This window comes from Martes martes (assembly GCF_963455335.1).
Source record: "Martes martes genome assembly, chromosome: 1".
Taxonomy (NCBI): domain Eukaryota; kingdom Metazoa; phylum Chordata; class Mammalia; order Carnivora; family Mustelidae; genus Martes; species Martes martes.
This window is the reverse complement of record NC_137888.1, coordinates 94,415,764-94,440,473: the sequence shown is the minus strand read 5'-3', so window position 1 is coordinate 94,440,473 and position 24,710 is coordinate 94,415,764. Positions and strand designations below refer to the sequence as shown.

Sequence of the window (24,710 nt, the reverse complement as noted above, 5' to 3'; positions counted from 1 at the left end):
TCTTTATCCGTCAACAGTTGTAACTGTCACATTCAAATGTCAACATAAAGCTATTGTGTTGACCTTCCCTATTCAAGATGTCCAGCTTTGAGGGGACCAGCAGCACTGTAATCACTTGCAAAGTTACTAGAAATGCTCCGTCCTAGACCTGTGAAATCTGAATCCATATTTTAACAAGAACCACAGGTCACTTATATACACATCAAAATTTGAGGAGCAATTATGTAGACCATAATTAGATGGAAATCTGTCTTAAATAAAAATGTATTCACTGCAGGTAATACCAACATCTGATCCTTCTATTTATGTCTTCTGATGTTGTTTGAGAATTTTAAATATTGAGAGATAGTCTATTTTACTATAACTTACTTTCTCTTACTTCTCCTTTAGTGCCAATACATTATATATGGTTTTTGAAACTATGAATTAATTCCATTTCAAGATAATAAAGAGGTTGTTGCCACAATACAAAGGGTATGTTGTTCTGATAGGGGCTGAGAGCTACTGAATAATGGAAAGATGTACCAACCGAGAAAAATATATTGCCAACATATATGAATTCCATAACAAAAACAATGTTTATTGGGAAAACTGTGTCAATGTCACCACTGATGGGAGAACTGCTTTGTCTGGAATAAAATTTGTATTCTGGGATAGAGATACAGAAATAGCTTCAAAAATACGTTTTTTCACTGCGTCATTCAGAGGTAAGAAGCTCCTGCAGCAAAGGAAGTGAAGCTAGAAGTGTACAAATCGTTACAAGATGTCGCTGATAGAGATAATAGTATAAAAGCCAGGGCTTTAAACTATTGTAAACTATTCACTGTTCTAAGTAGATGATTAGTGATGTTGAAAACATTCTGTATTTTGGACAAGGTCTTCAATTTCATCACGGCTGAGTACTTTGCAGAATTGTCCAACATAAAGGAACTACATGTTCTTATTTTTTAAAAACACTAGTGTTCACATTCTGTCTTTTCTAGGATAACAAGTGCCTAGCAATTCTGTGATGGGACAGCAGAATTTTAAAACACCCTATACCTCCGAAATAAAAGTGTTCCTTTGATCACAAGTGGGAGTTTCTACTTTTGAAGGAAAGTTGGACTGTGGTGTGAGCGTAATGATAACATACCTTTGCAAGTGCTTCCTTCCTGATTGGCTTGAGAAAAACATGTCACCTGTAAAAATGCTCGTATCTGCCCACTTTAAAAAACTTGGAGGTAGACATTATGAATTCATTTTAGAAATCTTCCCCCAAATAACTATCAAATGGGTTTTGGCTCTCCTTGCTAAAAACAATTGTTAAAACTATGAAAACTATTAAAAAAAAACCGACTAACCTCTGATTAGTTGACAAGAAAATACTGTTCCTTAAGATACTGAATGAATTGGTGAGAGTAGGAAAAGGCTTTTAAAGTGTTCTTTGACTATAGAGTCTGTTCAGTTCTGTTTTAATTCAGGTCCCCCTGATGCCTTATCTGCAATTCTAAAACTCAAGAAACTCTGAAAACCAAGTTTTGTTCATAACTCACTTGACAACAAAACCTGATCTGCATTGGTTTAAGGCTATCAAGTATTGGGGCGCCTGGGTGGCTCAGTCATTAAATGTCTGCCTTCAGCTCAGGTCATGATCCCAGCGTCCTGGGATTGAGCCCCTCATCGGGCTCCCTGCTCAGCAGGAAGCCTGCTTCTCCCTTCTCCCACTCCCCCTGCTTGTGTTTCCTCTCTCCGTTTCTCTGTTAAATAAATACATAAAATCTTCAAAAAAAAAAAAGGCTATCGAATGTCTTTATTTTTACATGCAGTGTGCTTATTACATCTTTTACTGCAGAACTATAAGGGGTTCAATTATGGGGTGCTATCCCAGGGCTTGCTAGGGGTGAATATAATATATGCTATATGAATTTTCCCAAATTTATAAAATTCTGAATATTCTAATTTTTTTGGTCCTAAGGGTGTTGGAGCCCATGGGCCTGTGCAGATTCCCAGCAGTGAAAGGAGATGAGTAAAGAATTGGAAAGTATTTTTGATGTTATGTGGGGGTCTTTTTCATTGTATTTTTATATTAAGGATCTATAAATTCTGAAATTTGTCCCCTGATTTTTTTGTTGTTATAAGGATAGTGCAGTTACATCTTTGGGCAGAGGGTCTGTAAGCCAAAGTTAAAATGTAAGCCAAATAAATTGTCCCTGATAAAGAAACCGTTCATTCATTCATTCCTCTTTGTCTTTACACAGAAACACTCTGAGCTCAATTGAAGTGCGAGCTAAGAGGTTTTTGAGAGCTGCTTTTGCTCTATCTGGGGTATGAGCATAGGGGTGTCCTGACTGGCCTTACAAACTACCCAAAGACACGAGTTTGAAAGTGCCCATCTGATTCAACAGATTGTACAAGTGTGAGAACCTATGCCAGCAACAGTTTAGAGTGAGTGTCTATCCCTAGGATTGCACTTCTCCTGGAAAATGAAAAATGATGCAGGGAGACGAAAATGTTTCCCAAACCCTTTAGCTGTTAGCAAATGTTTACCAAGAAAACACTTCCATAATTCTCTGGAGGTTCTATGAGATTGGAAGGCACATGGGCAGGCTCCAAGTGGCTTTCACCCTGGGAAGTTTCGCCTTTCTTACTATCATCAAAGAAACCTTTTATAACAAGTCCTTCTATTTCTATTCTAAGCAAAAACATTTGCTGGTATGACAGACATAACTTTCTAAATCTAAACGGAACTAGGAAAGTATAAAACCAAACAAGTGTTTGCAGAAATATTTTTCTTAAAGAATGCAAAGACTGCTAATTATAATGGAGGAGAAGGGAGTCTGACGTTAGATGATTCTGAGACTAAAGGTGTCATATCTGATTTCAACCAGCACTGCAGTTAGCAACGAAGAGGCTGAATTGGTCGTACGTTTATTTAGGTGAAGGCTGAGTCAAGAACTTGACGGGAAAGAAATCTGTCTGTAATTTTGAAGTGGGAAATGTACGGGACAGGAACGGAACTAAAGGTGGTAGAACTAAGTTCTACAGGGGTAAAGTGTAAGAGCTCAAACTTTCATTTCACAAACAAATAAAAGATTTGCCTCACTGAAGATAAAAAGTGCAAAACAAATGAAACTAATTGGCCCCACTGACGGCTTCACTAATTCATCTCCCCATGAACTTTTTATTGTCGGAGAAAAGTCGTGGATACCCTTGCGAAATAAGGCTCATCCTGAATATCTGGCTTTCTGGATATTGATTTCTCTCCTACCTATACCAAGATACAGAACCTGACCACTTCTATCACCTCCACGACTCTTGCTCAAGTCCACCCCTGCTTGGGAAGCTGCTGTGTCTTCAAGCTTCCACCTTCACCCCCGTAGGGTCTATTCTCCACGCAGTAGTCCGGGTGGTCCTTCTGAAACAGAAGTCAGAGCATGACATTCTTTGGCCTGAAGCTTTCGGCATCAACTGACATTAAATTCAGACTTCTTCCTTTTAGGGACTGGCTCCCTGTTGCCCCTCTGATTCCAGTCTGTTACGTCTCTCCGTGCTCGCGCCACTCCGTTCACCTTTGCCCCCTTACCCTTCCTTGAAAACACCAAACCCACGTCCACCTCATGGCCTTTGTGCCTCCTTCATCCCTCTGCCTAGATGATCTGTCCTCAGGCATCCGCGAGCCTTGCTCCTTTCGTTCTGCTCCAATGTTACCTTATCCCGGAAGCCTTCCCTGTGTCCCCCAACCCCACCAGCGAAGCTTTTTTCTTTACCCTCCTTTATAATCCTCCACGGTACCAGCATCTCCTCTATATTTCAGGTCTGTCTGCCTACAGACAGACTTCCATTCAGATAGACAGACAGAATCTTCCGTTCTGTTCAGGTAGTATCCTCGGCTCCTATAACAGGACCTGCAATATAGTGGGTTTTCAGGACAAATGAATGGAGAAACACTTGTATTTGATGTTAAGTCTACAAGCCAAAAATACATTAGTATATTTAGATAAAACTTCTTTGGGGGAAAAAAAGGTTGTTTTTATTTATTATGGGTTCCTAAAGCCATTACTTTCTTGGGATCAGTTTTTACTGTGCCATTTCTGGATTTTATGGGAAACTGAGTACAGTTGCTTTTATAGTTTACTTCAATACCATTGCAGCCATGAGTTGACATACACTTGTATTGTTCTAAACAAATATTCACTCTTTTAAGTTATTTCGTATGTTTTCTTATTTAATAATCACACCTTATACATACGTACAAATCCATGAAAATGAGTAGAATTCTATTTATTTATTTTAAAAGATTTTATTTATTTGAGACAGAGACAACGACAGAGAGAGAACAGGAGAGAGCACAAGCGGGGAGGAGAGGGAGAAGCAGGCTCCCCGCTAGGCAGGGAGCCTGATGGGGACCCTGGGATCATGACCTGGGCCAAAGGCAGACACTTAAGCAATTGAGCCACCCAGGTGCCCGACAATGAGTACAATTTTGAACAGCAAGTAAACATTGAAGATACAGAGATATTTTTAAGAAGTTATTAGATTTCTTTAATGACTGTTGGATAAGAAAACCCTTCAAAGGGACTGGCTGAGGGCGACTGAGAAGCTTCATCGCAGGTGTTTCAGCTGGAGCCGAGGTGTCAAGGGTGGCCCTTTTTTAAAGAGTCATGCACGAGACAGCCCACAAGCTGAACATCGCTGGGAGAAATTACAGAACGTGAAGGATCCACAGAGAGCTAAGATGAAGAGGTAGACATACGGAGCTTTGACATACCTTGGTAACATGTACTCTGTTCCTCATTCTCTCTTGAGTCCCTTGGTCCTAGCTGTGGTCATGCATTTTTAAAAATTTTAAGTCTCAATAACCACACTGTTCTCATCTTTCTGTCACTGCTATGATGGTTGAATTGATTTATGTCAGCAGGTGATCAAGGATCAAATACCTTCCTCCGTACTCTGTGTTTTTAGAGTAGCTATGTGCTGTGGTTAGTTAATTAGCATTAATAATTACATGTTTATAAATGGAGTGAATGGTTGCTAATCGGGGGACTCTCAGGTGGGCTGAAAGACACAGAAATCACACAGTGAGGCAAACAACGCACACAGACGCTTGCCATCTGAAAGAAAAGAGACCAGGAGCCCACAGACTTAAGGCAACGCTGGGGACAGCAAATGTTAAGGAAGTGCAGAAGGTTAAAAACAAAAAAATCAGGAAGTAGGGAACTAACTGTCTCTCAGTGGGTTGCCCTGGTCAGGGCAAATCTGCTGCTGGAGCTGCTTCTGCCTCTGCTCAGTGAGTCCTACCCCACACAGCATCTGCTTTCTTCCTCATTCCTTGAGATTCCGTCCACCTGGCTTTTGGGGTAAATGGAGTGGTGGTGGGAGTCAGAGAAAGGATCTGCCCTTTGCCTTAGAGACTGCTGCCCCAAACTTCTCTCTTGCTGAGACTATACACATTTGGGAAAGGGTGCTCTATAAGAAAATGGAACTACAAGGAGTGCCTGGGTGGCTCAGTCCGTTAAGCGCCTGACTCTTGATTTCAGCTCAGGTCATGATCTCAGGGTCATGACCTCAAGCCCTGCATCTGGCTCCATGCTGGGCATGGAGCCTACTTGAGATTCTCTCTGCCCCACCTCCCTTTCTCTCTAAAGAAAAAAAGAAAAAGAGAGAAAATGGGACTATTCTAAAAGATGATAAATGCTGGGCATCCCAAACTGACCACGATGATTTGGGCAACAATGTTACATATAAAGAAATGCCATGAGGGAAAATCTGGGGGAGCACATTGGTGTGCAAATATTTTATAGAGCAATCTATAAATAATATGTGTATTAGTAATCATTATATTTTATAGACTGTTCTACAAGTAATGTGTATGTATATATAAATAATGTTTCTATTAAAAGCATTAATGCAAATTAACAAAAAAAGCAATAATATGGGGCGCCTGGGTGGCTCAATGGGTCAAGCCTCTGCCTTCGGCTCAGATCACGATCTCAGGGTCCTGGGATCGAGCCCCGCATCAGGCTCTCTGCTCAGCAGGGAGCCTGCTTCCCCCTCTCTCTCTGCCTCTCTGCCTTCTTGGGTCTCTGTCTGTCAAATAAATAAATAAAATCTTTAAAAAAAAAAGCAATAATATTACACAAAAAAACAGGCAATGAACACTAATATATCATTCTCAGTCAATAGTACAAAAAGTAAACATGAAAATAGTGTTCATCATTATTGTTATTGAGTAAGTGCTGATTAAAACAAGATATGATTTTGATCCATCACATTTTCTAATATAGGCAAATTATACTTAATAATTGGAAGGTATCTTTGCAATATCTCACAGAGCTTTGAAATGTTTATAAACGTTGACCCAGTCGTTCCACTTTAAGGAGTCTCTCCTAGGAATTTAGAGATGTCAACAAAAACTGGTATTTACAGTGTTTATTCTAGCATGTTTGTAAACTGCCCAAAGGTCTGGAACATCCTCAAAGCCATCAATAGATAAATAGATTAAAAAATGGCTGGAACATTTTTCAACCATTAAAAATTATATTTAAAAAATTAGTCACAGTAAAAAATACTCATAAATACTGAAGCAGTGGGACAAGCAAGATTCTAACTTGTATAGCATGGTGTTAATTTTATAATAAAAATTTGTTTATGGTTTGAACACGAACAAGAAAGGAATACATCAAAATGTTAACAATGGGGTGATATGCTGGGGGGGTTAGAGGTAATTTTAATTGAAAGTAGTTGTTTTCTGTCGTCTCCAAAACTATTTTTATAAAATAGAAACGTAGAAATTAATAAAAATGGGCATATATTTCTTTTATACTGAGAAGAAAAGATGAAAATTAAAGAGAATTTAGAATATCATTTGTCTGATTAAAAATGTCAAATGTGTATCCACATGGATACATAATAGGATTTTGCTGTCACTTTTTTCTTGACATCTCTGAAGATAGGCAAGATTTGGGAAAATAACAGCAACAACCAACAATCACCAAATCGCTCAGGAAAATAGAAAGAATTACATACAGAATCATACCATACCTAAAACTTCTCTTTGGCAGTCCATAACGGCCTTTTACTATTTGATTCCTCTAGCACAGGGAAGCAGAAATTCAATTATTGGCGGTGCACTTAAAATAATTTTATTTTTTATCATAGTTAATAGAAAGACCTATTGTTTTAGGTTTGGGATGCAGTTTTTATAGCCTGCTGCTTCTCAATCAAAAGCATTCTAATTTCTAAAGACAAGCTTGTAAGAGTGCAGTTAATTGTGTGTAGAATACTTACCAAATCATCTGTGACTAATAAAACTTGAGAAAGAAGAGGAGGAAAGAGTATCCGCCTTTCAGTAACATGCCTGTCTTACACCAGCCAAACTCTTCTTAGGCAATACTCTGTTTGCTCAGAGGGCCATGTGTTTAATTGTAAAAATCTGTCAGTATCCTAGGATGTAAATGACATCAATCATTTCTGTCAACAAGGAAAGAGTGAGGGCTGTGTGACTCTCCTATCATTAGGAAAAGATGTGCTCAAGAGCAAAAAATGTAGTCTTGGGAGGGATGAGCAACTATAGGTTACAGGAAAAAGAGTTCCAGACTGCAATTTCACCCCCCCCTTCCTTTCCCTGGACTGGAATATTATATTTCTCATTTCATGTAGTTCCATGTTTGCAGGAAGACATTATATAAGACTGCCTGTCTCAGCTGTGCAATATCCACTAAGTGCTTTAAAGTGGCCATCATTAACAGTTTGCTGTATGTGGAGGGGTTGCTTCCTTTGGCCTTGGCCGAATGTAATATTATGTAATGAGGCTGGTGCTGGCTTATAGTCAAAACCATACTCCAAAAGGCCTGCTCATCAAGCCACAAGGCAACAGGTTCTCTTTCTCTTAAGACTTTATTCTAGGTGGACTAAAAACCTAAAAATTGCTGTATTTGTACAGTTCCATGGGCAGAATGGGAATTTTCCATGTTTTACTCCCAACCTATTATTTTATGCTAAGATTTCTGAATTAGCTTGCGTTTTAACGACATCGAGGCACAAATTCCAGTATTCTCTAAATTTGTGTGACCTTACGCTGGTTACTTCGCTTTTCTGGGCCTCAGTTTCCTTACCTATAAATTAGCAGTAACACCAGTCTGGGAAGTTGGAAGAAGGCTTATAGGTGATGTCATCAAGCCTCCTACTTCTTAACTCTGTCAATTCAAGCAAGTAATTTCACCTTTTCGACCCATGTTTCCCTGCCTGCAGAGTGGGCCCCTTGTGGCTCCTGGCTGCAGTAGACCAGGGGAGGATAACACAGGCAAAGCTCCTGGAACAGTGCCTGGGCACTTGGTGGGTTGAGAGTTCCTGAAAGTAGTAACAATAATGCTAGTGAACATTCCGTAGGATGACACGGTTGAGTCACGTAACTCGGGGAGGATAGAGAAGAATAAACGGAAACAAGGACACAGGCCCCGCCGACAGAGCCCTCCTGGCCCGCGGGGGCGGCCAGCCTGCGCCGCGACGCACCCGGACCCGGCACCGCCTCGCCCCACCCCTGCCAGGCCGGGACGAATCCGCGCGGCGAGTTCCGGGCCGCGGCGCGGCGCGGTCCCCTCTCAGGCCCTCCCCCCTCCCCCCTCCGCGCCTCCAGCTGTGCCAGCTGCACCCGATCTCGGAGACTTTGCAGTCACCGCGCAGGTGCCCGCGGCCGCCTTCGTCCTACAGGTAGGAGCCGCGCCGCCGCAGGGAGCGCCAGCCTCCCGCGGGCGTCTGGTTTCCGCTGCCCTCGCCCTCCGTCCCTCCTCCCGCCGGCCCCCGGGCAGCCGGCCGCTCCCCGCCCAGCTCGGACGGGAGGGACCTTGGCCGAGGCGTCGGCGGCGGGCGCCAGCGCCGGACCGCCCCGCGGGACCAGCCTCCCTGGCTGGCCGGGGTCCTCCCGTGCGCGCCTTCGGGCCTAGGGCTCGCGGAATCGACGCAGGCCAACTTCGGCGCGCTTTCGCCCGGGTGGGCGCTGCCTGGAGCGCAGAGAAGCGCGGGCTCCAGGGGAGATGGGGGCGTGCCCTCGGGGTGCACCGTGGGCCACGCCTGTGCTGTGGGGCCGGTGCCCCTGGGTGCTGCCCTGCGCCGGGATGACGGGGATGGCGGCGCTAGGGGACCAGCATCCCCGACCAAGCAGGAAGTGCTGCGCTCCGGGGCTTAGGGCCCAGCCTTCCAGATGCACGGCCCTGGGCGTGTAGGCACGCAGCTGCTCTGTGCGCCCACGAGGTGGTGACGGTGGGGTGGGGCAAGGGGGCCGGGAGCGGGGCGTGGGTTAAAGGGCTCGTTTGTCTCCCTTCACCTCGAGGTGTTTAGGACCTCAGTCTCAGATGCAGGAGCGGGGTGCTCCCAGCGTTGGATAGGATCTTGTGACGCCCTTCAGAACTGCCCTTGTACAATCAGTGCAGAGCTATCGCCACGCCTATATTTGCTGCTTCTCCAAGTCTCGGTTTATTGCCTTCTTTACTTACTCTGGGAAGTACTAAATGCAGGTAGATGCTTAAGATCACATGGTTTGTTTCTGTGTTTGATCATCTCTAGGTCTTTCCCCAGAATGGAGAGTTCCATCAACTTTTATCTGCCAGGTCTGCCAACTTCAGTTGAGATAACCCCTTGTGGGCCTTCTGAGGGCTTTTGGGGGACTAGGTACCCAGAGACCTTTGTGATTCGTTAAAAGAGCTAATTAATGGTGGTGTGATGAAAAGCCTAAAGAATGAAAAGAATCGACAGCTTGAACTGTTCACAGAAACCACATTTACACATTGCCTGTTTGAATAAAGATCTTTCAGTATTAAATGTTTTGTAAGATACATACAATTGAATCTGTACACGGACTTTTAGCTTGAATTTGTCTACAGCGTTTAAATGTGGTTTGGGGATCTTTCAACTAATTGTGTGAACTCCCAGTGTGCCTTTCTAGGATCCAGTATAACACAATCCATACAAAAAGCAGGGTAGTTAAGGATTTGAGGAAGGTGTGTTTTTACCATGTTTGTCCCTGATGTCAGAGTAGTTATTACTCACAGTGATAAGTGTTGTATAAAGCTCATTTAGGTTCGTTGATTCACTTAAAATGGGATAGTGGGAGACCCTGCTCCTTGGGAGTTGTCTGATGGCCAAGCGTGGGTTTCTTAATGAGAATTTATTATGACATTCATTTACCTTGAACTCTTACAGAGTTTTTAAAAAGTTGTTTTATATTTATTGTGGTAAATACATCACATAAAATTTGCCACGTTAGCCGTTTGTAAGCATACAGTTCAGTCGCATTATGTGCTTCTCATTGTGCTTCCATCCCCGCTGTCCATCCACAGAACACTGTTTGTCTTTCTTCTAGGGTATTTTGATGGCCATGATTGTGCTGCAGGCTTTGGTCTTCTCATGAAGCAGAGTTTGAGATCCTTCTCGTAGCTTTTAAAGAAGCACTTAAATGCACTTTAAAGAAGAAAGGTGAAAAGCCACAGCCAGTTTGTGTTTAGTCAATCTTATCTCCATCAAGAAAGATCTATGGGGACACCTGGGTGGCTCAGTGGGTTAAGCCTCTGCCCTCGGCTCAGGTCATGATCTCAGGATCCTGGGATCGAGCACCGCATCAGGCTCTCTGCTGGGCAGGGAGCCTGCTTCCTCTCTCTCTCTGCCTGCCTCTCTGCCTGCCTATGACCTTTGTCTGTCAAATAAATAAATACAATCTTTAAAAAAAAAAAAAAGATCTGTTACTTTACTAGATACAGGTGAGCTGGTGAGCTATTTAAATTTGCATATAAAAATATTGTGAAGTTTAGCTTTCCAGAGGGAGGAAAAGAAGGAGGAATCGGGGGAGTCCAGGAGGGAGTTACTGTTCTTGATCGTTTCCTCCTCCTTAATATCTCACAGAACATCCAAATACCTCTGTCTCCTTTAGCTGTGCAGTAGCATGTACCTAATGACGCCTGAGCTCAGATCATGGCACCTTTTTCATAAGTAGAAGCAGTTTTGACCAAGCTAGCTGTTGGGTATAGCAATTTCTTCTGCCCTCCCGGTATTTACTAAACATCGCTGCTAGAGGACTCAGTACAGGAGATGTGGCTCTTTAAACTCACAGTTGGTCTGAGTCATTGTGTTCAGGAGTCAGCTGTCCCTGTGCCAGGCCTGGTTGTATGTTTACAATCCTTTAAGTGTTAGCACCACACAATAAAACGTATTCTCCAGCTGGGCTGTGGATAAGTGTTGTTGCAGAGTGAAAATGAGAAACTTGTAACCTACATTTCCCATAAGCCCGTGACTTTCCTGATTAGAAAAAGAGTTGTACAGTGGGAATGCATTCCAGCATATTGGTCTCCCTGAATTCACAGTGCAGTATAAAATCTGGGTCCCAGATGTTTCGTGCTGGACCATTCAACCATAGTGTATGTATGTCAGTGTTTTGTAGTGTCACAGGGTTTCTTTTTTCTCTTTCTGCTGTGAAATTTTCTTAATTTTTGAATTTATTAAACAAACATTGCAGGGACAGAGGAAAACGATTGATTTGTTTAACCAACATTTATGTAGGGCTTACCATGTGCCAGGCATTATTTCTGTGCATTTTACAAATGTGAACACATTTAATCCTGAAAATAATCCTGGCAAAGAGGTAATAATATCATCTCTGTTTTATAGATGAGGTGATTGGAAGCACAGAGAGATCATACAGCTGGCATATGGCAGACCTGGGGTCCTATCTCTGGCAGCCCAGAATCTGGGCACAGGGGTATCACCAGTGCCCTATAACTTGAGATTCCATCCTCCCAACAACGAAGCTTTCTTCAGGTTGTGATATTCCTAGCTTGTCCTTGTCCTTGTCCTTAGGGAGAAATAATTTGACATAATTGCAATCAGAAAATCAGTATGACTCCCTTGTTGTTCAGAAGAGGAAATTAAGGGGGAGTTTGGTTATGACCTGTATTTCCAAGGCAAGGTCCTGGAAAACTTCTTTTGGGCTAAGTAAGCCTTACCTCCTGATTGAGGAGGTTGGGATAGAGATACTAGGAAGGTCTGGAAAGGCCACAGTGTTTTTTGTTTCTTCGTGTTTTTTTTGTTTTGTTTTGTTTTTTAGTTTTCTATTTTTTTAACTCTATTTTGTTTTTTCAGAGTTCCAAGACTCACTGTTAATGCATCACATGCACTGTTCCATGCAATACGTGCCCTCCTTAATACCCACCACCAGTCTCACCTAACCCCCTACCTCCCTCCCCTCCAAAACCCTCAGTTTGTTTCTCAGAGTCCACAGTCTCTCATGGTTTGTCTCCCCCTCCGATTTCCGCCAACTCACTTCTCCTCTCCTTCTCCCAATGTCCTCTCTGTTACTCCTTATGCTTCACAAGTAAGTGAGACTATATGATAATTGACTTTGTCTGCTTGACTTATTTCACTCAGCATAATCTCCTCCAGTCCTGTCCATGTTGATACAAAAGTTGGGTTTTCATCCTTTCTGATGGAGGCATAATATTCCATTGTATATATGGACCATATCTTCTTTATCCGTTTGTCTGTTGAAGGGCATCTTGGCTCTTTCCACAGTTTGGCAACTGAGGCCATTGCTGCTATGAACATTGGGGTACAGATGGCCCTTCTTTTCACTACATCTGTATCTCTGGGGTAAATACCCAGTACTGCAATTGCAGGGTCATAGGATAGCTATTTTTAATTTCTTGTGGACTCTCCACACTGTTTTCCAAAGTGGCTGCACCAACTTGCATTCCCACCAACAGTGTAAGAGGGTTCCCCTTTCTCCACATCCTCTCCAACACTTGTTGTCTACCATATTGTTGATTTTGGCCATTCTGACTGGTGTAAGGTGGTTTCTCAATGTGGTTTTGATTTGAATCTCCATGATGGCTAATGATGATGAACATTTTTTCATGTGTCTGTTAGCCATTTGTATGCTTTTTTTTTTTTTTTTTTTTTGCAGGGGGTTGTGGTGGGGGATATTTACCAATCAGGGGGGAAATGCTTCAGTATTTTAATAATCATTTTGACCATCCTGGAGTTAATCTGCTCAATTAAGTCCTGGGTGATGTCAGGAGTGCACAGAGCAGAAGCTTATGGCCAACTGTGGGCCATGGTAAGTCTTGCTGCTTAGGGCTCCAGATCCCAGATTCCTTCCCCAGTTGTTGCTGATGCCTGTGGCCCTGGGCTCCCCTCTGCACAAAGGGAATCGTTATTCTGTACTCAAACATTTTTTGAGTTTTTGGATCTCGAGTTGGGAAACTTTTGAAAACCTCTGATGCCCAAAAGAAAATCAGCCATGAAATAAAAACATGGAAATAAAAATAACTTCATTTGGGGGCGCCTGGGTGGCTCAGTGGGTTAAAGCCGCTGCCTTCAGCTCAGGTCATGATCCCAGTGTCCTGGGATCGAGCCCCGCATTAGGCTGTCTGCTCAGCGGGGAGCCTGCTTCCCTCTCTCTCTCTGCCTGCCTCTCTGCCTACTTGTGATCTCTGTCAAATAAATAAATAAAATCTTTTAAAAAGAAATAACTTCATTTGGTTGGTCCTTTTGTTGAGAGAGAGAGATGCATCTAAGGGCATAAACTGACAAACTTTATATTAAGAACAGGGACATCAAAGTTCAGTATTCAACAGTGATTTTTTTTCCCCAAGTTTGAATGAGGGGGAATAAGGAATAAACATGGGAAAAGGAAAGTGGTGGACAGGGAGGTAGAAACAAATGCAGAGAGAGGAGGAAGCAGAAGAGGGTGCAAAGAATGAGAAGACAGGGCTAAAACCTTACCAGTTCTTTCTACAAGGCTGCTTTTTAGTGTGTTACCTCTTACTGCCCTTCGAGATGCCAATTGGAGTTAAAATTATTTTTCCTTTGGTTTGTCATGAAGTGACTTCAGTGTTGCTTAAAACCATTGCTAATCAACAAAGGATGGGGACAGTGAGATACTGGGTGGCTCTTTGGCCCTTGCTTGGGATCTTCCTACCCATCTAGTCTATTTTTGTTTACATCATTTTCGTATGCATAATTTATACAGAGCATGATATTGGAATCACTAGGTTTGCAATTGTTGTCTTTATTATCTACCTTCCGTGTGAGAGGAGAAGGCTCTTGAGGCCACAGACTGTGTTTTTGACATTTTTGTGTCTCCAGTGTCCATTGTGGTGAACCATAGTTGTGAGCTGAATGAAAAGGTAGATTTAATGGATGAAGGAAGATGGTGTGATTCATTTTATTCAAAATATATAGATATTTCCAGAAAAGAAGATTTTTATGGCTGTTTTACTGAGTTATTTGTTCTATTGTGCCATTTAACTATTCTTACAAATACATTTGTAGATGTGGAGTGAACAGTCTGTGGGATTTATCATCTGTACTCATTTTTTTTTTTTTTTTTGCCTTTTCCCCTGCAATGTTCTTTACCCAAGTTTTGATGAAAGAGTCCTTTGAAATGAGATTGGAGAGGTAGCAATGGATTGGGATGTGGGTTCCATGGCTTAGAGCAACAGGAAAACAGCTCCAGATGTATGGAAGGGAGGTGGTGTGAATGTGCAGAACCCAAAGTAGGAGATTTGATAAAAAGGGCTAACAGTAGGAAAAATAGCAAACTGAAGAAAAAATCTGACATTGTTTTGAAAAAAATCTCACCATTGCTCCCACTTTGGAATAAAAATGTAGAAGTGAAGGTGGGGTACAGAATTTAGAGAGGAAATATATTTGTGGTACTAACATGATAGTGATGTCCAAAAGAACCACTACCACCACAACAAAAACAGAAAAAGGAGAGGGGAAATCCAGCCAGAACCCTATTATCCTAAGGAAAAACCCACCTGTTGGTAATGTAGATGGTAAATATTTCAAAATTAGGAACATGGCGGAAAGACTCTAACCCCAACTCTTACCTCGCCTCAATCCCAACACCAAGCTGCTACTCTTGGGGCTGGGAATGCAGGGTGATGGGGCGTTGACTAAGCAAAGTAGGTCTGTGAGGCTTGTAAGGCACAGCTGGGCTCCACAAAGTCCCCACTGGGAGAATAATGACTGTGGACCTCAGCCTTGGGCCAAAGAGCTTGCATTCAGATCTAGAGGACTCTACCACCATGTGGTATAAGACAAGTAACTTCAAAATTCTCTATGCCTTAGTTTCTCCATCTGTAAAACAGGGATAAAAGTTGTACCTGTCTCATAGGACTGTGGTGAAGACTGCAGGAAACAATGCCTAGAAAGGGTTTAACATGAGCCTGGAGCATAGAAATGGCACAGGAAATCTTAGGTCCCCTCTTTCACACATTGCCCTCCTGTCTCTGTCCCAAATTGTGTACGAGTGACATCCATGAATAATAACCAAGCAAACTGGAATTGCTGCCAGAGTAGACATGGAGATGTGGCTCTGTGGGAATATGGCTGAGGGAGAAATGAATTTTGCCCAGGAGGAAATCTTGAATGAGAGTGGGATTTCATGAGACCCCAGTGATGAGAAGTAGTGGGAAGACTTCTGGCTGCAAATCTGGTTCTAACTAGAGGGAATGAAGTGTTTGCCTGTTAATTATGCTTTTAGAGTATATATTTTGACATTAGTTAGAAAATTTGATTTTTTCTTAACCCATAAGTCTAGCATGGCGTATAATAGAGGAACCTTGATTCATTTAATAGCACATAGTATTTAATAGAAGAAGCATGATTCATTGCTTTTTACCAATGAGTGTAGTTATAGGGTGTGTTTTTAAAATGCATTTAGAATTAAGAAGAACAGGGTATACTCTCCAGGTAGGAGTGAACTAGTTCATGGTGTGTCAGAAAAACACCCTTCCCATGACATTCTTCAGCTCCACATCATATGGGAGAAGGATATTGCTAGCACCATTATCTTTGTAAGGCTGTGGATAATACATATCGGCATGAACCATGGATGGAAGTACAGACTGTTTATCAACAACCTGGACCAGCGATTTTCATGCTTTAAAAAAAATTATGGTTACCGTTCTCCATTCCCACCCCTAAGAACCACTTTTCTAAAGGAGCGCCTCTGTAAAATCCCATTATGTAAATACCCAAAAGGAGAGCTGTTCTTCTTGACAGTTCCTAGATGGCGACAGTGACCCATCTGCCTCCTCCAGTATTCCCGCCCTGACTACCACCTGGCATCCTCTGCCCCTCAGTGCTGGAACCCCAGGGCTTCTAGGAGCAGATGTGAAGGCCTCAGTTTTCACCTTTCTCAGCGGCCACTGCCCATCTCTTGGGCTTATCAGAAGGGTTCTGTTTCTGGAACACTCCAAGCTGGGTTCCACCATAGGGCCTTTGAATGGATGGTACTGTTCCCTCTGCTTGGGACGCCCTTGTCCTAAGTCCCAGCATGGCTTGCATCTTTTTAACACTGAGGTCATGAGAAAAAGTTCAAATGTTACCTTCCTAGAAAGGCTTTCCCTGACTGTGGGATCTGCTTCCCCACATAGTCTGTATTGCTTTGCCTCCCAGCTCATCCCTCCTAGCCTGTCATCATGTGTTATTTTCATCCCAGCACTTACCCTGTTTCAATTCTTCTTCTGGTCTTGTTTTCTTGAATACCAAGTTTCCTACACAAGAATGTAAGCTCTGTGGGGCGCCTGGGTGGCTCAGTGGGTTAAAGCCTCTGCCTTCAGCTCAGGTCATGATCTCAGGGTCCTGGGATCGAGCTTCGCATCGGGCTTTCTGCTCGGTGGGGAGCCTGCTTCCCTCTCTCTCTGCCTGCCTCTCTGCCTACTTGTGATCTCTGTCTGTCAAATAAATAAATAAAATCTTTAAAAAAAAAAAAGAATATAAGCTCTGTGACTACAGGGACTTGACTGGCACGTAGTAGGTGCTCACTAATTACTTGTTCAGCGAATGCCTCTCCCAATTGCTATATGAGTAAATGATGTTAGGGTGAACCCTGGTTTCCCAAACAGTTCAACTGCTCTCCTAATTGTTCTTTTCTGACCGTGCAGAGATATGTTCACGGCAACGATTCATTGACGAGTGTTACTGCCATTTGAAACAAGGGTCCCTGTTGACCCGTGGGAAATAAAATTTGTAGCTTCCTATGTCAATGTCACCTTTCATTTTCAGAGAGCTTATGAGGAGTCGATTCAGCTGCACCCATCTGTCCTAGGGATGAATTACCTGTGACAGAAGGGATCAATACAGCATGAAAGTAATGGAAAGTAAACCCGATCAATTTCGGGAAACCCCTGTTCCCCCTCTTCTTTTGAGCGCTACGAGGGACAGTTTGGGGAGGGGGATGGGAACTGGGGCGTGTGCATCACTCTGTAAGACACCAGGAGAACAGATACGCATGTTGGCCAGGTTTGCCCTGTCTGATCCCACCGGAGGACACTGAACAGGCTTGACTAACGGCGAGGTAATTTTTGCAACTCTGTTGCCAAGAAGGCTAATTGGGTTGACAGTGAAAGCCGTCACCCTGTGTTTGTGGTGGTTCCTGCTCATGCTGGGGTTGGAGAGTTTATGAAGCCGAGTCCTTCGATGCCCACCGAGTGCTAAGCAAGTGCACGTGCGTGTAAGGTGTGTTCTGCCGGCCTGGGGCTGTGGTCTAAGTTGATCAGTCCAGTCCACTGAAGGCAGGACTGTGTTGTGCAGCTGGGGCCTGCCCCACCTCCTGGAATGGGCTGGCGTTTGTAACGATCACATGTCCCAGTTTTTCAAGGTTTTGGTTTTCAAACTGCTTCATGTTTCGGGGGCAGTTGGAACTGGGGTGGGGTCGGGATGCCAAGAGCAGAGTTCTGGGGCTTATCTAAACCCCACGTACACCAAAAGCATCTCATTAAAAACCCGTAATTTAGTATATTTGCCTTTTTAAAAATATTTTTATTTTTTTTTAAAGATTTTCTGCTTATTTATTTATTTGAGAAAGAGAGTGAGGGAGAGAGAGAACATGAGTCGGGGGAGGAGCAGAGGGAGAAGCAGGCTCCCCCCAGGCAGGGAGCTTGGACCTGGTGCTCCATCCCAGGACCCTGGGATCATAACCTGAGCCAACGGGAGACGCCCAATGGACTGAGCCCCCAGAGACCCCAATAAACTTTTTAGATTTACAGAAAAGTTGCAAAGATATTGTACATGGGTAAGCTATGGTTTCCTCTGTTATTAACATCTTACTCTGGTAGGGTACATTTGTTAGAATTAATGAACCAATATTAACGCATTATTAACTAGAGTCCGTACTTTAGTCAGATTTCCTTAGCTTTTCCCTAGTATCCTTTTTCTATTCCAGTAGCCCATCCAGAATACAATGCTACATTTAGTAGTCCTCTCTGCTTGGGCTTCTCTTGCCTGTGATTGTTTCTCAGACTTTCCCATGTTTTCGATGACCTTGACTGTTTAAAGGGGTACTGGTATTTTGTCGAATGTCCCTCAGTCATAATTTTTATGATTTTTTTCTCCTGATTAAACTGGGATTATGGGTTTTGAGAGGAAAACCACAGCAGTAAAATACCATTCTCATCACATTGTATTAAGGGCATGTATCATCAGCATGATGCATTATTATTGATGGTAATTTTGATCACTTGGCTGAAGGAGTGCTAGGATTCTCTATCGCCAAGTTATTTATTTGCCTCTTTTCAATACTGTACCCTTTGGAAAGATGTCACATACTTTTTTTTTTTAAGATTTTATTTATTTATTAGACAGAGATCACAAGTAGGCAGAGAGAGAGGAAGGGAAGCAGGCTCCCCGCCGAGCAGAGAGCCTGATGCAGGGCTCGATCCCAGGACCCTGAGATCATGACCTGAGCTGAAGGCAGATGCTTTAACCCACTGAGCCACCCAGGCTCCCCATCACATACTGTTGTGATGAGCAGTTATGCTCTACCTCCTAGAGAGCATAGTAGCTCTATGAATTATTTAGATTGTGTCTGCCTGGAAGATTTATCTTTCCATCCCTATTTATTTATTTATTTATTTATTCCATTACTTATTTATATGGACACATGGATATTTATCTTCTACTTCAGATTATATAATCCAATACTGTGCTTTTTACTTATATTGGGCTTTTTAGGAATTTTATTCAAACAAATAATCTTCCTGTTATTTAAGAAATGTTAGAAAACTTTTTTTTTTTAATCTTTACCTCTTTGTTTGCCCTTTAAATATCCTATTTATACATTTATTTATTTGGAACAATAAAGAAGAAATTATCACTTAGATTTTTCTTTATTTTTGTAAGAATAAAATTAAAATAGAAGTATTTCAGGGATGCCTGGGTGGCTCAGTAGGTTAAAGTCTCTGCCTTCGGCTTGGGTCATGATTTCAGGGTCCTGGGATCGAGCCCTGCATTGGGCTCTCTGCTTGGCAGGGAGCCTGCTTCCCCCCCTCTCTCTCTGCCTGCCTCTCTGCCTACTTGTGATTTCTCTATCAAATAAATAAATAAAATCTTTAAAAAATACTTTAAAGTAGAAGTATTTCAGTGGTCTTTTTTGAGGAGCAGAGGTCAAAAGGTGTCTTTTCCCCTATTGTAGACTGAGTTTGCACTCAGTATTTTAAGTTATTGCTGAGATTAATTCTAGGAAGATTTGTAGTCATCTGTCTTTTGAAGATTTTATTTATTTATTTATTTAGAGAGCATAAATTGGTGGAGGGGCAGAGGTAAAGGGAGAGAGAGAATCTCCAGCAGACTCCCTGCGGAACACAGAGCCTGACCCAGGGCTGGAACTCGGGACCCTGAGATCATGACCTAAGCTGAAACCAAGAGTCAGATGCTTAACCCACTGAGCCACCCAAGTGCCCCTGTAGGCATCTGTCTTTTAAAAACTCCTTAGGAAGTTGAATAACTCTTAAGAGTCATTTTTGGTCTTCCTATCTTTTTTCTTTGGATTTTCCTTAAGTGGAAACTTTGAAAATGCTGCTCAGCATAGTGTCTTACTGCTGAGAGGATGGTAGACTTGTTACAGAAGCCCCCACGCCAGTCTTCCCTGCTTTCTGTTTTAAGACAAATCTCCAGTGTGCCGTATTTTTCTCTATTATAAAGTTAAGGAGACTGTATGTAAACTCATATCTCACCTTTTTTAAAAGCATCTATAAGTCTAACGTGTCCTCGCCTGTCTATTGACCTGGCTTAAAATAAAGGAAAAGCACCCAAAAATATTCATTCCCTTTACATCTTTTAGTGTTCTAGATTTTCTTCTGTATTTTATTAGTTAATTTTGTTCTAAAATTCAGTGCTTTTAGGTTTTCTTGTTTCTGTCCCAGTTCACACACACAGAAATACTTTAGAGAGTGGTTTTTGTTGCAGGCAAGTTCTTCTTTTTAAAAATCAAAGTTGTGGGCTATTATATGTGGAGCCCAGACGACCTGGCTATTTGAGCCAGAGAGATGTTTCTGAGTCCCGTATTGGTTAATGGCTTAGTGTGCGGTGGGCTACCCATGCAGCCCTATGCACTGATGTCCCCACTGAGGACTTACTCCTGCTACAGAGCCTGCGAGGCCCATTCCAGCAGGGCCGACCCCGTAGTGGCCAAATGAACTCGGGCCTGTGAATCAGTTGCCAGTAGGATCCAGAGCTGGACCTTGACATCTGGCTAGACAGGCACGAGGGGTTTACTTTTGCAGTCCAATAAAGAATAACGGTATTAATTTAGAACATGTTGAGAAGTCATTATTGTATTGCATGAGAATTAAGCATAGGTTAAATATAAAGGATAAGCACCTCACTTAATTGCCTGTAATTAGAATGATTTTAACACAACCAGATCAGACATTTAATTCTCATTCTTTCTTATCAAATTGGTGCCTGTATTAATACTATCTTTTGATTCCACCCAGAATTTGTTTCTTAATTCAGTTTGTTTATTCACTAAATCATAGACCTTTAATCTGATGACTTCTATACAGCAAACGTTACCTTACACTGTGACTTCTTAGGGCCAAGGGCCTAGAGAGGCTATGACATCTGTCTATAACTATATTCAGGGATGCCTGGGTGGTTCAATGGGTTAAGCCTCTGCCTTCTGCTCAGGTCATGATCCCAGGGTCCTGGGATCGAGCCCTGCATCGGGCTCTCTGCTCAGCAGGTAGCCTGCTTCCCCCCTCCCTCTGCCTGCTGCTCTGCCTACTTGTGATCTCTTTGTCAAATAAATAAATAAAATCTTAAAAAAAACAATGACCATATAGTCAATGAGTAGGAATGACCAGAAATGAATATAATTTTTTTTCTTTGTCATAGCACATAAGCCAAGCTGGGCCTGGGGTAGGGAAGGAGAGTCATTGCTTCAGGTAAGACCTGGCTTCTTTATTTATTTTATTTATTTTTATTTTTTAAAAATTTTATTTATTTATTTGACAGAGAGAGAGATCACAAGTAGGCAGAGGCAGGCAGAGGGAGAAGCAGGCTCCCTGCTGAGCAGAAAGCCTGATGCAGGACTCCATCAGTGCCAGGGCAGAGAGGATGGTAAACTCCGCCCCCCCCCTCACCTGAAGGTCTTCAGGCCCTGAATTAGCCTCTGGGCTTTCCAGCCACCCTGGAACCTCTTCTCCTCAGAGGGTAGGTAGGCTTGGAAGACATTGTTTCCCAAAACAAAGGCTTGGTTTTCTTCAAAATGTAGACGAATTGCTTAAGGTTGCAAAAATGAGTTTAGAATTACATTAATGGAGGATGTTTAAGTGATGGTCATTTACTGAGCTCAGTCTCATCCTTTAGTTTTGCAATGCCTCCCACAGCATTGAACTGGTCCCCTTTGATCTTACCAAGCCCACTTTCCCGCTGCAGCTGATGAAACAACAAAGGACAGTTGTAGTCCTGCATAGGTGAGTGTTACCTGGACCCAGTAGCCTGAGCACTTTTCCCTTCCCTTTAAAGTTTCTTTAGGTTTCACGATTTAAGAGATCAGTGATCCTTCCATTTATCTATCATTTTATTAATGAGTCATGAAAAACGGAAAATGAGTTTTCCCAGGCGATGGCTCACATGACAACCATCCCAAAATGTAAGGAAAAACGGCGCTTGAGGAGTAGTAAGCCTTTAAGGATTCTAAAGACTTGGAGGAAAAGAATAAATTCTCAAAAAATTCAGCCAACTTAAGTCAGTTTTAAATAGGAGGCCTGAATAAGTAAGAGAAATTTAGATACTTATTCACATCGGTAAACGCCAGCTTTTTCCACATTATTAAGATATTTGCAGAAGTTTTGGTCAAAAGCTGCTTACTTATAAGTAGGCATTTATAGTTACAATATGGTATGTTTTTTAAAAGGCAATCTCCTGAGTCCGCCTCTAAATCCATTCTGTGAGCGTAATTTACTTTTTCATTAGTCCTTTAGAGACTTCGAGGCACACAAGTTCAGCGGCTGGTCATTCTACAGTTCTTGCAGGATCTCCCTTTACACAAGCAGGACATCTCTAAGTAAGCCTCCTGGACCAGCTCCACTAACTCCTCCTTTTGAAGTTAGGGACTGAAAATGACCTGATTTGTTAATTGCACAATTTGTCATTCTTAAGCAATTTAAGTGCATTTCCTACAACACGTGGGCACTTATACATGAACTTCAATGGCCTACAGTCACCATTAGAGACTGATCGTGCTGGAAAGAACTCTGGTCTGATATTCATGGTAACCCGAGTTCTGGTTTTGTCTCCTCAACTGATTTAGTGTGACCCTGAGCAATTTATTTCCGGAAATTCCACTAGTACTCTTGTCTGTTGCAGGCCCTGCCTCTGAAGCTGGTGTGAATTAACCTAGTCCTAGCCACTACCCTCGGGGGATTTACAGTCTCGGTCAGTGCTTCTCACACTCCACTGCACAAGAGAATCCCCTGGAGGGCTCATCAGAGCTGAGTGCTGGGCCTCACCCTAGAGTTTCTGATTCAGTAGTTCTGGGCTGGGTGGGAAATTTGCATTTCTAACAAGTTCCCAGATGATGCTGATGCAGCTGGTGTGGGGACATGATTTGAGAAGCACTGATCTAATGGTTTAGCTGACACATCAGGAACCACAATTCAAAGATTAAATGCTGTGAAGTAAGTATAAGTAATGCACAGTGGAAACAGGGTGTGGGGAAGTGGGTCAAAAGATGAATGAACAGCTGGAGATCTAGGAAGCCCTAATGGAAGAGGGAGAGGTCCAGCAGAATCTTGGCAAGCGGATAAAGCCTTGACAGGTAGGGCATTTTGGGGAATGGCACCATCCCAATCTTTGGATGGTAGGGAGAGTGCAGGATGAGTGTGGGAGCAGGGGGTAGTCTAGCCTAGGTGGACTGAGTGTTGGTGTGGGGGAAGGAACAACCAGAAACAGATGGGACTGAGCATGAGAGAGCTCAGCAATTAAACCAAACATGTTTTTGGTTTTTGGGATTTTGGCAGCAAAGGATCAGCATGATCAGAGCCACGCTTAGGAAGTCCAGCATTGTGATGAATGGCTTGGGGAGAGACCGTGATTTCAGGAATTACTTGGGCAGCCCAGTCTCCATGCTGGGACCTGACTGAAGAGGAGCGTGAAGGTGGGAGGGATACAGTTGTGGGATGGATCTTCGCAGAAGCCACAGATGTGGGAGTTGATTGACTCCTGGGGATGAGGGAGATGGAAAGGTCAAGAGAGATTGAGGATTCAAGTCTGAGTTGTTGGGGAAGAATGGGAGTGGCTGGATCCCTCAGGGGAAATAAACTGGAGAAGAAAATGAACCCGTGGAACCTTGGTTTCTTTAGGAGGGCACTGGACCAGATACTTTTAAAGGTCTCTTTTTGTTTGACTGTAACCAATGTTTTGGTTGCTGATTGTCTGAAACACTGCAGCATATGTTTGTATAAAAAGCAAATGGCCTGTATGTAACAGGCACTGATGTATTTGTTCATTGGTTGATCCTGGATGATTATTGGCTTTAAAATACTTACATCTGTAAATAGCTTTCTTTTTGAACTTCTTGTTTTCTAAGTATGTTGACTTGTTCTTGCTCCTATTTTATATCCTATGTATGTGGACATCTTCTGCATGTGTTTCTTTATATATGTTTTGAATAACTAGAGTATAGATATTTTAAATCTTTTTGGCTCGCTCTTCCATTATAACAATCACAGCATAGACTGATAGATTTTCCGCACAGCCCTCTCTTTCATCCACCGGATTATAAACTTCTTTGGAGTAAAGGACATGTCTTACTCATTTTTGTCTCCTCACTGCACTCATCATGAGTGATTGTATAATATTTCCAGCAAATGCTGGAGGAACTGGATTGAACCACTGGGTAAAAGTCAATTACTATCTGTTTTTTTAGTGGAAGACAAAATGCCTCACGCAATAAAAAGTATTAGTTTGGAGGGAAACGGGCATCCATGTATTTTGAGAGGTTGAAAGTGGAAACGAATAATTCAGTAGACTTTCAGGACTAGAACATAGATATTCATGGACACTTTAGGAACCAGAAACAGAAGCTCATAAAAACCAGGAGAGCTTTCAGTTCTGTCTTAAATTAGCCATTAAGCCCCTTGGGCCAGACTTTTGTACTCTGGGCCTTAATTTCCTCATTTGTAAGGTTGTGGTTGTAGTAAATTACAGAATTTTCTACCTCTCTGCACACCCCAGAATTATAAGCAGGGAGCAGGGATGAGCAAAGCCAAGCCACAGGGAAAGAGTATGGATATTCTTTTGTGACCAGGGTACGACACGCTAGCTAGAGGCCCAGTTTCAGAAGGTCATTACTGCTCAGATAAGGAGCGTGAACTCTATCCTATGGGAAAGTCTCGTGTGAGGTGGTTTACTAGGGAATGCTATCTGGGACCTGGAGTGAAGGCCCAGGG

At 42.6% G+C, this 24,710-nt stretch overlaps 1 protein-coding gene across 1 annotated transcript in view; it reads left to right on the top strand.

The window, feature by feature from the left end:
- Positions 1 to 8,637: 8,637 nt before the first annotated feature.
- Positions 8,638 to 24,710, top strand: part of PLD1 (phospholipase D1) — a 194,295-nt gene continuing 178,222 nt past the window's right edge. The window contains exon 1 of the mRNA XM_080828133.1: positions 8,638 to 8,688. The gene's annotated coding sequence lies outside the window, so the exon portion shown is untranslated. The remainder of the gene's footprint in view (positions 8,689 to 24,710) is intronic.